We start from the raw sequence: 16136 nt of genomic DNA on the forward strand, positions 1-16136 counted from the left end.
GACAGGAAATAGTTATGCACGGCGAAGATAATTTGTGTGCTCACAGCAGCACCATTGTGCCATTCATTGAAGTGGAAGATGACAAGGGACCATGGGTCTACCAAGTTTTTGACGCAATGTCAGTCGAGAAAGTTCCAGAAGGGAAGTGTATCCCAAATCCGAAGATAACCGCCGCATCAGTCATGGTAGCGTATGAAATGCTGAAGAATGGTTTTTGTACTAGGAAAGGGTTTGGGGTCAGATCTGCAAGGCATCATACAACCTGTGTCTCTTCCTGAAAACTTGGGAACATTTGGTCTGGGATTCAAGCCCACAGCCGCAGACATAAAAAGAGCCAGGAAATTGAAACAGAGGACATGGGTCCTTCCAAAGCCAGTCCCACGTCTTTCCAGATCATTTGTCAAGTCCGGTACAAGGAGTCGCCCAGTGACAACAATTCCCAGTTCTGTGATTGATCCGGACAATGAGTTAATAGAAAGATTTGAGAAGTTGTTCGACAGTGTGAACATGGTGGAAATTGGAGAAGGTTCTAGCAACGCGGAAGTGCAATTTGTTGGGCCAACAACAAAGCTTAATAATTGGAAGGCTACTCCTCTCCCTACTCGGAAGGAGTCTTGGTAGTTTGCTTTGATTTTTCTTTAAGTTTGTATGGATTATTCCAGGGTTGTAATCCGAATTTCATTTTTCAGTCTGTTTGAGTGTGCAAACCTTGTTATCTTTTATCATTCAATAAAATATAATATTCCTTTCTTCATTATTCCTGATGGTTTTCCTTTTGTTTTCTTTTCTATACAGTTCTTTTTACGCTGGTTCTAATGACGTGGTATGCATAAGGAATCCTCAGCCCAGTCTTAAAAATCAATCTGATTCTGAAATGTTAGTTCAAGAAGTAGATTGTGATTACGAATCAGAATACGATGATGAGGATGAAGCCTTCGAAGAAATTAGTAAGGAGTTAATTCACTTCGAAGAAAAACCCAAACCCAACCTGAATGACACAGAAGCCGTCAATTTAGGGGACATAGACAATGTCCGAGAGAATAAAATAAGTGTCCACCTCGAGCCGAAAATCCGGTAGGAGTTAATCAAAACACTCATCGACTACAAATATATTTTTGCGTGGTCATATGACGACATGTCGGGTTTAAGCACTGATTTAGTGGTCCACAGATTGCCCACTGATCCAGCATTCCCTCCCGTCATTCAAAAGTTGAGGAAATTCAAAACTGATATGAGTGTGAAGATTAAAGAAGAAGTTACAAAGCAGTTGGATGCAAAGGTTATTCGGGTCACTCGATATCCTATTTGGTTGGCTAATGTTGTGCCTGTACCGAAGAAGGACGGCAAGATCAGAGTGTGCGTCGATTATCGCAATCTCAACAAAGCAAGTCCGAAGGATAACTTCCCACTACTCAATATCCACATTCTGATTGACAATTGTGCCAAGCGCGAGATTGGATCTTTTGTGGATTGCTATGCCGGGTATCATCAGATTCTAATGGACGAAGAAGATGCGGAAAAGACAGCCTTCATCACGCCATGGGGAACTTATTGCTACCGGGTAATGCCATTTGGGTTGAAGAATGCTGGGGCAACTTATATGAGAGCAATGACTACTGTGTTTCATGATATGATACACAAGGAGATTGAGGTATATGTAGATGATGTGATCATAAAATCAAAACATCAGGCCGACCACATCGAGGATTTGAGGAAATTCTTCCAGAGGCTTCGCAGGTACAACCTCAAGCTTAACCCCGCCAAGTGTGCATTTGGTGTTCCATCCGGAAAACTGTTGGGATTCATAGTCAGTCGGCGAGGCATCGAGTTGGACCCATCGAAGATCAAAGCCATACAAGAATTGCCCCTCCGAGGAACAAGACTGAAGTGATGAGTCTGTTAGGAAGGTTGAACTATATCAACAGATTTATTGCTCAGCTCACGACAACTTGTGAGCTTATTTTCAAGTTGCTGAAGAAGGACCCTACGATCAAGTGGACTGATGAGTGTCAAGAAGCATTCAACGAAATAAAGGGATATTTGTCTAACCCGCCTATGCTGGTACCACCAGAACCAGGGAGACCTTTGATTCTTTACTTGACTGTCCTGGAAAATTCATTTGGCTGTGTACTGGGGCAGCATGACGTCACCGGCAGGAAAGAACAAGCCATCTACTATCTTAGCAAGAAGTTCACAGCTTATGAGGTTAAGTACACTCACATGGAAAGGACATGTTGCGCCCTAACTTGGGTGGCACAGAAATTGAAACATTATTTGTCATCCTACACTACTTACCTCATTTCACGCTTGGATCCATTGAAGTATATCTTTCAAAAGCCTATACCGACAGGAAGACTGGCGAAGTGGCAGATTTTGCTCACAGAGTTTGACATAATCTATGTGACTTGGACTGCAATGAAAGCTCAAGCATTGGCCGATCATTTAGCCGAAAACCCAGTCGTTGAAGAGTATGAGCCACTGAGGACTTATTTTCCTGATGAAGAGGTGATGCATATTGACGAGCTAGAACAAGCCGAAAAACCAGGTTGGAAACTTTTCTTCGATGGGGCTGCTAACATGAAAGGAGTGGGGATAGGAGCCGTGCTTATTTCTGAAACACGGTATCACTATCCTGTTATGGCTCGGCTTCTATTCCATTGCACCAACAATATGGCTGAGTATGAAGCATTCATTTTGGGTTTAAGGCTAGCTGCAGACATGGATGTCCAGGAAGTCTTAGTCTTGGGAGACTTAGATCTTCTAGTACACCAAATTCAAGGAGAATGAGAAACACGAGATTTGAAGCTCATACCATACCGACAATGTTTGCATGATCTTTGTCAACGGTTTCGATCAGTGGAGTTCAGGCATATTCCGAGGGTCCATAATGAGGTCGTCGATGCTTTGGCTACCCTGGCATCAATGTTGCACCATCCGGACAAAGCCTATGTCGATCCTTTGCACATTCAAGTACGAGATCAGCATGCTTACTGCAACATGATTGAAGAAGAACTTGATGGCGAACCGTGGTTTCATGATATCCAGGAGTACATCAGAATGGGGATATATCCAGTGCAAGCCACGGGGGATCAGAAGAGAACAATTCGACGGTTGGCAAGTGGATTCTTCTTAAGTGGAGGAGTTTTGTATAAAAGAACACTAGTCCTTGGATTGTTAAGATCCATAGATTTTAGACAAGCTACGACTGTCATGTCCGAAGTACATTCAGGAGTTTGCAGACCACATATGAGCGGGTATGTGCTGGCAAAGAAAATTCTCCGACCAGGTTATTATTGGCTCACCATGGAGCGAGATTGTATCAGTTTTGTGCGCAAATGTCATCAATGCCAGATACACGGAGATTTGATTCATTCTCCACCATCGGAATTGCACACGATGTCGGCACCATGGCCCTTCGTTGCTTGGGGCATGGATATCATTGGACCAATTGAGCCAGCAACATCCAACGGGCATAGATTCATTCTGGTAGCCATTGATTATTTCACCAAGTGGGTTGAGGCCAAAACTTTCAAATCGGTGACCAAGAAAGCAGTGGTCGATTTCGTTCACTCAAATATCATCTGTCGATTCGGAATCCCAAAGGTGATCATCACGGATAATGGTGCTAATCTTAATAGTAAATTGATGGAAGAGGTATGCCAACAGTTTAAGATTACGCATCGCAATTCTACCCCATATCGTCCCAAGGCGAATGGAGCAGTTGAGGCAGCTAACAAAAACATAAAGAAGATGCTTCGGAAAATGGTAGAAAGTTCCAGGCAATGGCATGAAAAATTACCGTTTGCATTGATGGGTTATCGCACTACTGTCCGTACTTTAGTAGGTGCAACTCCTTATTTGTTGGTATATGGAACTGAAGCAGTGATACCTGCGGAAGTTGAAATCTCGTCCCTTCGGATTGTCGCTGAAGCTGAAATTGATGATAATGAGTGGGTCAAGACCCGTTTGGAGCAGTTGAATTTGATTGATGAAAAAAGATTATCAACAATGTGTCATGGCCAGTTGTATCAAAAGAGAATGGCAAGAGCATACAACAAAAAGGTACGTCCCAGGAAGTTTGAAGTGGGCCAACAGGTGCTGAAACGTTTCCTTCCACACCAGGCTGAAGCGAAAGGCAAGTTCGCCCCAAATTGGCAAGGGTCATTCATTTTAACCAGAGTATTGTCCAATGGTGCTTTATGTTTAACGAATATCGAAGGAAAATGCATAGACATGGCAATCAATTCTGATGCAGTAAAAAGGTATTATGTATGATTTCTTTATTATAACTGTTGATTGTTTGTATTTGGCATTATTTCGAAGATTGGAATGACGATGGCAATTTGTTCTGCTATCTAAACACTTCACCCTTTGTTCCCCCTTTTGAGCCTTATTTATTTCTTTCATACCCCTCTTTTGGAATCAATAACGAAAAAGAGAGAAAAAGAAAGAAAAGAAAAAGAGAAGAGAAAAGAAGTGAAAAGTATAACAACAAGGAAATTCACGTCTGAACTACGTTTGACCTGATTCCAGTTAAGGATACGTAGACAGCTTCCCGGCTTGGTCATAGTAAAATAAAATATCAAAAAATCCCCAAGCAAGAAACTGGGGCAGAAGTTGTACTTGTAATAAGAAATGTGATTCCAAGAGTTGTAATTTTAAAACCCGTGTCAAAATTGCTTTGAGCCTTTGATACCCTTTCTTTCTAACCCCATACAAAAGCACACATTACGGTCCAAAGAAAGACCTTCCGATCAGTCTTTGAGAGATGCCAAGTCGAGCAATATACAAAGAATTCATATCAGGGGCAACACTCCAGTTTAAGTAAGAAAAATCAAAAAATGAGAGAGTCTTATTGGTGAAAACCCTCATGGGCACCATGAGGCGACGAAAGCTGAGAGAAAATAAAAATGAGAGAGTCTTATTGGTGAAAACCTTCACGGGCACCATCAGGCGACAAGTAATTGAGGAATCAACAAATGAGAGAGGTTTGTCGGTGAAAACTCTTCAGGGCACGGCAAGTCTAACGAGGTCCGTAAGTTGGCGGAAAGTAAAATTGGGTTGTGGAAATCTTGGAGAATAAAGTAAAACAATTGGGGAGGAGATTGGTTAAATAGACTGGGCTGATTGATCCAAATGCATACCATGATCATTGGTGCCGGTGATTCCGCTTAGATAAGTCCCTTTTCCTATCTCCAACAGTCATCCAAATTTGGATTCTTTTCTTTATTCTTAAAATCCTTGCATTTCATTGCTGTTAATTTTACTTCTCTAAAGCTCTACCAAGTTTAGCCTTGTAAGAAGGAATTTCAAAGCTTACTACCAGTTTCGGAATTGCACAAAGCAAAATGCAGTTGGAACATGCAAAAAATAATATGATGAAAAATGGGACCTATGGTGTAAGCAAAAGTTAAAACTGTGGAATGGTTCAGTAATGTCGCGGGAGATATACAGTTTCAGGCAGAAAGGTCAGGAGGGGAGAATAGAAGTTGGGGATCTTGCAGTTAAGGATTAGTCAGGAGGTCAAAATGATCTTTTCGATCAGTCCAAAACAATTGGATGAAGCAAAGAATGGCAAAGAGAAAACCACCTCCAGCAGGAATGCCACGATGAACCACCACGTTTTAAACTGACGAAATTTTCTTTGATTTGAAACAGGGGCAAAAATGGCATTTGTTTCGGGAAATCATCCGTAGGAAGAGTAAGTACTAGGCAGAATTGATCGCGGAAATTCTCAGGACCCTCCTGGAAAATAGGACTTAGTTTAAAATTCAAAATAATCATGAGTAGCGAAATTTGGCATGAGTGCACCCTAGAAGATTATAAGTGGAACTTTGAAGTTTGTATGTTTGAGATACACTTTGGATATTACCCCATGAGAACAAAGATTCTGACTTCTCTTCTTTCCTAGATTAATGATTATGATTTTCTGTTTCCTCAACATTTTTCCCAAGCAGAAACGCCATCTTTTTCCGCCTTTTCCAAATTTAGTCAGAAATTTTCAGGACCCTCCTGTAAAATGGGACCTAGTTTAAAAATCAAAACAATCATAAGTAGCATAAATATACCCCAAGGAATATAAGTTGATTTCAAAGTTTGCATGTTTAAGATAGGATGTAATTAGGAGTTTTCAGGACCCTCCTGGATAATGGGATGTAGCTTTAAGACCCTCTTAGATAACAAGATTTAGCGGAAGTCACACCTTTAGAAGATATAACTTAGATTTAAAATTATCGTTTAGGTAAGAATTGTCAGGACCCCCCTGGATAATGGGACCTAGCTTTCGAATTTTTAGTAATATTTGGTAATATGATTCAGTTTAACACTCACATATGTGCCCAACCTCCAAACTGGGGCAGAAAGTTTTCTTTGTTTTATCTGTTTCATTGAAGTCAGGAGCCCGCCTGGAGAGCAGGGAATACTTTCAAGCGCAGCAGTCAGGAGCCCGCATGGAGAGCAGGTAATACATTCAAGTTCAGCAGTCAGGAGCCCGCCTGGAGAGCAGGGAATACATTTTAAGTCAGCAGTTAGGAGCCCGCCTGGAGAGCAGGGAATACATTCAAGTTCAGCAGTCAGAAGCCCGCTTGGAGAACAAGGGAGTACAATTCAAGTTTTAGTTTTCAAGTTCTTATTGATATTTGGTAATGTGATTCGTTTTACACTTACATATGTTCCCAGATACCCAAATTGGGGCAAAAAAATTTCCTTTGTTTTCGTCAATTTTGGTTGAAGTCAGGAGCCCGTTTGAAGAGCAGGGAATATATTTCAAGTTAGCAGTCAGGAGCCCGCCTGGAGAGCAGGGAATACATTTCAAGTCTAGCAATCAGTTTGAAGTCAGTAAAGCGGAGGGTTACAACAAAAATCCTCAGCTGAAATCAGAAGGAAGACCACAAGTCGAGCCAGAAGTAAAGAAAGAGCGGAGGAAACACAAATCAACAAGGCAACATCAGTCACAAGATCAAGTTTGGAAATAAATCTTTGTAAAGCATAGATTATAGCTTAGTCTAGCTTCTTCATTTTTGTCATGGTGTAATAAGGAGGTCAGTAGGCAGTATCAGCAGCAGCAGCAGCAGTAACAGCAAAACCGCAGCTTCATGGTAATCCCAGCTACCAAGACTTCCCGAACTACATTGACCTGATTCCTTTATAGCCAAGGATATGTAGGAAACCTTTGAAGTAGAGGTTCGGTCAAATCTTTCTAAATGCTTCTCCACGGAGTATTCAAAACAAGTAAAAATCGCTCGTATCCGCTCACTTTATCTTTGCACGAAAACTCTTCATGTTTCCGGACAAAGAGGGGCAACTGTGAGCACGTGATTTTTGCCTCATATGAATTACTCCAAAAGAATTCTCATATTAGGCCTTTTCTTTAATTATGTGTTATTCCAGGAATTACTGTGCAATTTTTTTTGATTGTTTGCATATTTAATTTTAAATTAAAAATACCAAAATATAGCATCTGCACTTAGGATTTGATTTTGCATTTTTGGTTAATTTAGTAAAATGTTATTTTTACAAAAAATGAAAAATGGACAAAAAATAACGTACTTTACATTTTTAAAGTGCTTAATGTCAAATTGTGTGATTGTTTTATTTTTAGTATTTAATTACTTGTGATAAATATTATTTGAAGTGAATTAGTATTTTAAGTCAATTTTGGTTTTATAATTTGAGTTAGGATTTTGGTTTTAATTTTTTTTAGACAATTTAGGAAGAAAATAATTAATAAAAGAAAAGGAAATCGGAATTGGGACAAAATTAATTTATATCCCCAAGGCCCAAATCCTTACAACCCAATTCAAACACCCCTATACCCGGTCCAACCCGACCCAGTCCCCAACGCTAAACCAAACGGCCCCGTTTTGTTAAGCGACTCAATCGGGACCGTTGGTTTCCATCTATCCAACGGTCCAGATTAAGTCTTTGATTTTAATATGTCACCCCCATACCCTTAAACCCGTCTCCATTCCCAAATCCCCCCCCCCATTCCAATCGTCTCTTCAGAGACCGGATATCCCTCCCCCAAAACCCTAGACGCCGCCGGCCTGCTCCACCGCCCAAAACCCAGCGGTCGGTACTCCAATGGCCACCAAATTCACACCCCAGCTTCCCCTCGACCTCCCCAACCTAACCCCTCTAACCATCACCCTCGAATCATGGCCGACTGCTTCGAATCTTAGATCGAAGACAAGACCTCAAACCTTAAACCTACCCAATCAGTCCCAAATTAACACCATACCAACACTAGACCTCTTTCGTCCCTAATCCAACACCATTTTCCTTCGAATCAAGTTAGATTCCTTCGAATTTGAAATTGATTGGATGAACCCTAAAAGAACCAAGCCAGGGGATCGATACGCAGTAAAAAACTAAGGTCGTAATCGACCTTAGTTGTGTGTTCTCAGTCGAGAACACTCGATTAAGGTCCATTTCGGCATTAAAATCAAGTTAAAGCTTCGAGTAGGACGAGTTCGAATGGTCTGAAATTCCAAGGTATTTCTTTTCATTTATTCTTTTTCGTTTGTTGTCTCTGATTAATTTTCGTTGTAATTCGTCTTTTGTCAATTATTTTCTTCCTCCTCTTTCGGACCCTTTTCTTGGTCCAGTTTGCTTTGTTGATTAGCATATGTTGTAAACTATCGAATCGATTAAATAGTTTCGTCCATTAGTCCGTTTTCTTGTAGCTAATTCATGTTTGTAGTTAGTTGTTCTCTTCAAGTTATTTGACGTTGGTTGTTTTAATTCCTGATCCGTATATTCTCAGCTTCAGGAGTTCATTGTTAGTTTTGAGTTTTGCTACCTGAATCAGTAGGTTTTTAAATTCATATTCGTTTTTGAATTGAGTTACAATCAATCGAAACTTAAGGTAGAGATTCAAGGAGGCTTTAATTTGAAAAGTTGAACTGAGGGTAACATGATAGCATGGGTTGTCAGGGCACTTTTTAATTTAGAAAACCATGCTGCCCATAACTAGGGGAATAAAATAATGAAATTGGGATATAATGGGGTAACTGACACTTCTGTCTTGGTTTTTTTGAGTGGGAAAATCAGAGGGGGTGATGGGAGGAAATATTTTCTTAATAGTTAAATGCTTTTAGGAGTTGGAAAGTAGATAACATGGGGGTAATGATAAAAGAAAGGGGTACACATAGTAAGGGAGGATACAAGCTGTAAAGAAAAGTCTGAATAAAAAAAGGGAGTAAGTTTGATCTTTAAATAGAACACATAGAGAGGAAAAAAAAGGGATGAGAGAAGGAGTTGGAGAGCTTAGGAGATTGAAAGGAAGAAAACTTTCTAAGAGAGATACCAACCTAAGAGAAGGGAGATCAGTCTTTGATCAGTTTTTTAGAGAGTGAAAAGAGTTCAAAAGGTTCTGAATTTTGAGACCTTAAGAGTTTGAGAGAGGTTCTGCTTTTGGTTCCTCTCTAATCAGTCTTAGAAAGCAGTTTTGAGGATCATTTTTCAGAGGTTAAATTTAAAAGAATCTTTGAGGAAAGTTGAGGCCAGTTTTTTGAGAGTTTTAAACAATCAGTTTCTTTTAGAGAGTGTTGGAGAGTTTAAGAAAAGAAAACCAAAAGAAAGATACTGTTTCATTGCATCCGTAGGTGTAATTCGACTTCTGGACAGTGATTCTCATTCCTTTTGATTGCTTAAGTGGTTCAGTGGTCTACTGGTTCAATACAAGCTTGGTTGAGTCTGTTTGTTTTGGTATTTGTTGTTGCTGTTGGTTTACAATCTTTCTGGGTTTTTCTGGAGTATTGATTGAGTCGCTGCTGCTGGTGCATTGCTGTTGTATTGACTGCTACTAGCCTGTTGCTGACCTCCTTCTCTTCTCATTGTATTGCCATTTCCAGGTATCCCTTGAATCCATAGAAGATGAGATACAGAAATATGTAAAGTTGTAATTACATGAAGCTTGATGAATGAATGATCTTTGGCCTTCAGTCTTCAATAACAACTTGTTTGGAATCCAGTAGCATAATGTGAAAGTAGTTAGTTTAGCCTGTTTCATCCTAGTCCAAGTAGTGTATTCTAGGAACCATGTTGCTCTTTCTTTCTTATCTGAATATTTTTGGTATGTAAAGTTAATTGAATACTTGAGATATTATGTATATGGACTATTAACCTATGCCTATTTCCTTCAATAGAATCGACTTTAGTGTGGTTCTATTTTAGTATAGTCCAAGTATGGCACCCTGTTCTATAAGTGTTAAAACTGGAATATGATGGAGCCTAAAAGGTTAGGAAGAATGTCTATGTTCGTACCAGTAATTCCATGTATAATAGATAGTAGAAATGGTTTATACTTCATTGTCCAGTGTCAATAACCATAGCCTGGATATCATGTAGTCGTAGTTCAGAAGTTGCATCTTTTCTAGCTTCGATAGTGAGTTATTATGATTCGCCCACTAATTGCATATTGAAGGAAAGGATTGAGGCATTAGTGTAAGTTTGTTTGGTTAAAGTCTGAAATTTTTGGACCATGGAGATTGGGCTTGAATGCGTGGAAAACGAGCCCAAAGATTTCCAACCCACAGAAAGGTCTCCTAGGGGAGATTAAAAGAACGTTGGGCTCTAGAACTGATCTACGACTTTGAGCCCAAACGCTGGCGGCTGAAATGCCGGGTTACTGCAATCGTGCACAAGCAAATTCATTATTTAGACTTGGCTAGAAGAATTCAATTCATAGTTCAACGTATTATAATTCAATACATAATTAACTAAGACTCTTTCTTTTATTTTAGAGACAAATAAAGTAGAGAATCATAGTTGCTCTTAGGTTTGCCCTTTAAATAATGAACGAGATGAGACTCGCTAAATAAAGCACCTAGATTATCGGGGCCTCGATAATTGTATATATTAAAATACTTAGATTTCGGTATGGGCCGTTTAGCGAATTTCACGGCCTTCCCCAAAATTATAACGCGTTAGTCTCTTTAGGCGCGTATTTTAACATTACCTCCCTAAACTCGGGTGCGCATTTTTGTGACCCAAATCCAAATCCCAACGATATTAAAGTATGTCCAGAAACCACGGGTGCATTTATGTGACGTGGTTCAAGACTTGTTTTAATGACGTTGCAATTTTCTCAAAAAATAAATAAAAGCGGTTAAGGTTAAAATTTGCACATAGGTTCATAATTGTTAAAATCAGATAATTTAAGCCAAATATAACAGTTGAGCGACCGTGCTAGAACCACGGAACTTGGGAATGCCTAACACCTTCTCCCGGGTTAACAGAATTCCTTACCCAGATTTCTGGTTCGCGGACTATAATACAGAGTCAATCTTTTCCTCGATTCGGGATTCAACCGGTGACTCGGGACACCATAAATATCCCAAGTGGCGATTCTAAATCTTTGATAATAAATCCCGTTTCGATTGTCCTTTAATTGAAAAAACTCCCTTATGCCCTTGCGGGTGTAGGTAAAAAGGGGATGTGATAATTCACAATGGTGTTTGGACATGAAGAATTAGAATTTATCATATGCAAGACAGAAGGAAAAGAAGAGTGCTCGGGTGAAATATTAAAAGGGAATACATCTTCATGGAACAAAATATCTCTAGATATATTAACCCTCTTTGTGACTAGATCCAAGACCGTATATCCTTTTACCCCAAAGGGATAAAGACATGGGAGTAGCCTTTAGCTCAAATTTATCTTTGTGTGTCTTGAGTGTGGTAGTGTAACATAGGCAGCCAAAGCTTTTAAGGTGTGAGTAGATTGATTTTCTTTTGTAGAGAAGCTCAAGAGGGCATTTATCATTAAGGACTGTAGAGGGTAATCTGTTTATCAAGTAAGTAGCAGTAAGGATACACTTTACCCATATCTCATTGGTAATTTGGATTGATAAAGCAGGGCCCTTGCAATTTCTAGTAGATATGTGTGCTTTCTTTTCACCACATCATTCTGTTGTGGTGTGTATGGACAAGTTTTCTGGTGAATTATGACTTTGTCTTGAAAGAATAGAATGGCTTCACTATTTACAAATTCTAGCCCATTATCAATTTTAACAACTTTGACTAAAGAATTGAACTGGTTCTCAATCATAGAAATGAGGGCTTTAATGGCTTGAAGGGTGTTGCTTTTGCTGCTCAAAAGATGTGTCCAGGTTAATATGCTAAAATCATCAACCATGGTAAGGAAATATTTGCAGTTGTCATGTGTGTCTATGTGATAGGGACCCCATAAATCAATGTGCAGAAGTTCAAATATTTTGGTAGTGGATGAGGTTTTCTAGGAAAATGGTAGTCTTGTTTTCCTTGCCATAGGGCAGATAGAATAGAAAAAGGTTGTTTGGGAGAAAAATTAACGGGTATGGTAGATATCCTTCTCATTTTCACAAAAAGTACATGACCTAGTCTATTATACCAGAGATGTTCAACACTGTCCCTATGAGATGCAATAGATGACAGAAAAGAATGTACACCAAAGGAAGAGTCAGTTTTATTTCTTGAATGAAGGTTATTTACATTGTTGAGTGAATGTGATGATCTATTTACAATTGATAATGAATGTAAAGGCAGACTATGACTCTTTTCTCTATTTACAACATCAACTGATGCAGGAAAGCAGGAATGGGAACAAAAGGCAGAAGGGATAGAAGATGGACCACTATGACATTTTGAGCATAAGAAGTACAAACTACTAGTTGTTTTACCAATCTCCAGAGGCCTATTCATTGAAGAGGTCTGCATCATGCAAAGATATTTGCTGAAATTAACTATTCAATCGAGATAGTCTGTTAAAGAATAAATAGAGATGAGGCTGTATTTGAAACTAGGTACGTATAACACTTTGACTTGAGTTATCATTGGACCTAGAAATGCATCTTTAATTTCTGTCACTTTCACCCTATATTCATTAGATAGTGTAACTAAAAAAGGATAAGATAAGGTTCTAATATTTTTCAGAAAAGATTTTCTATATGTCATGTGATTTAAAACTTCACTATCTAATATCCACAAGTCAGCAACTGATTTAGATCATCTACATACAGTAGTTTCAGCAATCTTTTTATAAGTAAAACAAGCTAGAATACCTGCAATGTTTGCAACTCCACATGCTATGTTGTTTGAGATTTCCCTTGTGTTCCTTCTTGGAAATTTCTCCAATAGGCTGAGTAGCTAATTGTATTGATCCTTTGTCAAGTGCTGAAATTCCTGATTGTGAGTTTCACCCTCAGCTTCTTCACATTCTGCGTGAACATTTGCATAAGATGTTGCATTTCTCCCCTTAGGGGACTTGAAATCCTGTGGAAAGCCTTGTATCCTATAGCAATTATCTCTGGTGTGTCCTGGATTTTTGCAATAATCACAAAACAATCGAGACTTGGTAGGTAGATAGCCTTGTTCGTTTAAATTGTACGAGTTATGGGTGACATCATTTCCTAAATTTATTATTCCCAGGTCCATTTACATTCAGTGAAGTGGACTCCATAACCAATTTGTTGCTTGGCTTGCCATCTATCTGCTTCTCTTCCTGAATGAGAATGGAGAAAGTCTGTGCTATACTGGGCAGTGGATTCATCATAAGTATGTTGCCTCTTACCACTGTGTAGGCTTCGTTTAAGCCTATCAGGAACTGAATTAATCTTCGATCTTGCTCAGCCTTGTGTATATTGGACTTTGCATCACAAGTACACTGACAATCGCACTGTGCATGTACATTCAGTTTATTTAATTCCCCCAAAGCCTTTTCATTTTTGTGTAGTAACCTGTGATATCCAAAGCTCTCTGGCTAAGGTCGTTAATTCCCTTCTGCAATTGATACAATTTTGCTCTATTTGTTTGATTATATCTATCTTTCAGCTCTTGCCATAGTTCCTTAGCATCACTGACATATTGTAGACTATCAGCTAAGTCCTTTGAAAGTGAGTTTAGAATCTACGACGTGACCATGTCATCGCATCGAGCCCACTAGTCATAAGTCGCATCATCAGGATTAGGTTTCTTACATTTTTCGGTAATGAATCCAACCTTGTTCTTCACGGATAACGCTCTGAGAACTCCCCTTTTCCAAGATCTGTACCTAGTTCCATCAAAGGTAACAAGTACTAATGTTGTTCTGGCACTCTCTGACTGGTGCATGTACAACGGGTTGTCGAGTCCAAATTATTGGTTGTATTCTGATTTTCCTTATCTCCGGCCATCGATTGAAGACGAACTTAGAAAATTAGGAGAAATAACCTCTGAAATTGGGGAGAAGAATCGAGAAATCTCAAACCCTAGAGACGAACTGTAAATGCAGATTTTGATTTTGTAAAGCTGAAAAAATGAAATTGAATGATGAAATTTGACGAGAAGGAAGAGACATTGATGAGAGCAATGTTTTAAAAGGTAGGGGCGTGAGGCGAGGCATTTTACCTCTGATGAGGCGAGGCGTAAGCCCTGAGACATGGGGCGTAAGTCCCACGGATCATTAAATTTTACTAATTTTAAGATAGTATAAAATAAAAAATAATTATAAAAATTACATTAAAATCACAAAATTATAACAAATAATCTCTTTAAAATATTTATAAATTATAATTGAACTATGAATAATACGAAAAGTATGACATATATCATAATATGCAAATTAGTTACAACGTCATTACAACTCAAACATCAAAAGTAATGTATTCGATACGAAATCTTATATGCATCTCTTAAGGAGTAATGAATCTTGAAAGAATTTCGATCATATAATTTGATATTTTTCTTAAAATACTCCTTTTATTTAATATGCTTTAATTTGAAAGAGAATTTATATAAAAACATAATTCACAATTTAATTTAAATATGATTCTCTAGCATCGTTTATTTTTAAGTTTCAACAAGTTAATAAAGTGACACATAAGTCACCATACAATACCATGATAACTAATTACTTGTAAATAGTTACTAACTAATACTAAGCTATTAAATTAATAAGTTTTGTATCTCGTAAACGTGGAAAAAAATAATATTTAGAAAAATAATTATAAAAAAATTATGGACTATTATATAGTAAAGACATAACAAAAGTTAATAAATAAATACTTTTTAAATGAAAGATTTATTTAAAATTAACTATCATAGCAGTCTTAGTGGATAACGTGCAATAATTTTTATTTCAATTATGACATAAAATACTCTCAACTCAATGATATATGATTAACAAAAAAAGTAATTTTGAATAGTCAACGATTTATTAAGAAAATTTGAGGATTTACAAGGTTAGTTGCACACAATTGCATAAAGTTCTATTATGTGAGCCCAGTACACTAGGCGTTGGGCGTGCCCGAGGCGTAAGTCTCACAGAACTAAGCCCCATACATAAGCCCAGGGGCGTTTTACGAGTGCTCCGCCCCGTGGTGAGCCCCGAACGAGTCCCAATTCTGTCTTTTAAAACAAAGGATGAGAGAATCAAGTTGTGCTCTGATACCATGTCGAGATTGAAATTAACAGAATGAATCAACCTCCATCGAAAGAGGTTGAGCTTGAGCTCTCATCATGAGAGAAGCTTCTGGACAAAATAAGAAATTGGGAAAAAATATTGTGTTATTCTATTCAACAGAAATGAGTCTTATACACGTGAGAAAGAAAGAGTAAACTGCTAATTACTAAAGTACCCCTGTAACTAATCCTAAATCTAACAACTAACTAACTACAATGTAACATAAATAACTTCAACTATACTACTACACTTGACAATATTCAATAACCTCAATAAAGTAAGGGTATAATTGTAAGAAAATAGGAAACAATCACACTATACCAAATTATTGTTTCATAAAATAGGGCTTTTAGTTGTTGTGGAACAATGAATTTAACGATACAATACAATTAATTTTAAATAATATTATTTTGAGATAACAAAATAATATATTACGATACAATGGGTAATAATCATCCAAACAACCTGTTAACATGACTAGTTATAAATACAACTGGTTTACTTCAAAATTAGTTACGTATACGGTAAAAACGTTACATGCGTATGAATTTGTATAGCATTCTCGTTACATAGAAAAGTTGTGTATGAATTTTAAATATAAGAGTGCAGATCTATGGGTGATTATGGGATGAATAATATTGAAGCGTACGTGTCTCACTCTTGTGTTAATCTAATTAGCTACTACTAATTTGGTTTCTACAACTTGCTGGTTCATA

The sequence above is a fragment of the Nicotiana sylvestris genome, chromosome 4 (assembly GCF_000393655.2).
Source record: "Nicotiana sylvestris chromosome 4, ASM39365v2, whole genome shotgun sequence".
Lineage (NCBI taxonomy): Eukaryota > Viridiplantae > Streptophyta > Magnoliopsida > Solanales > Solanaceae > Nicotiana > Nicotiana sylvestris.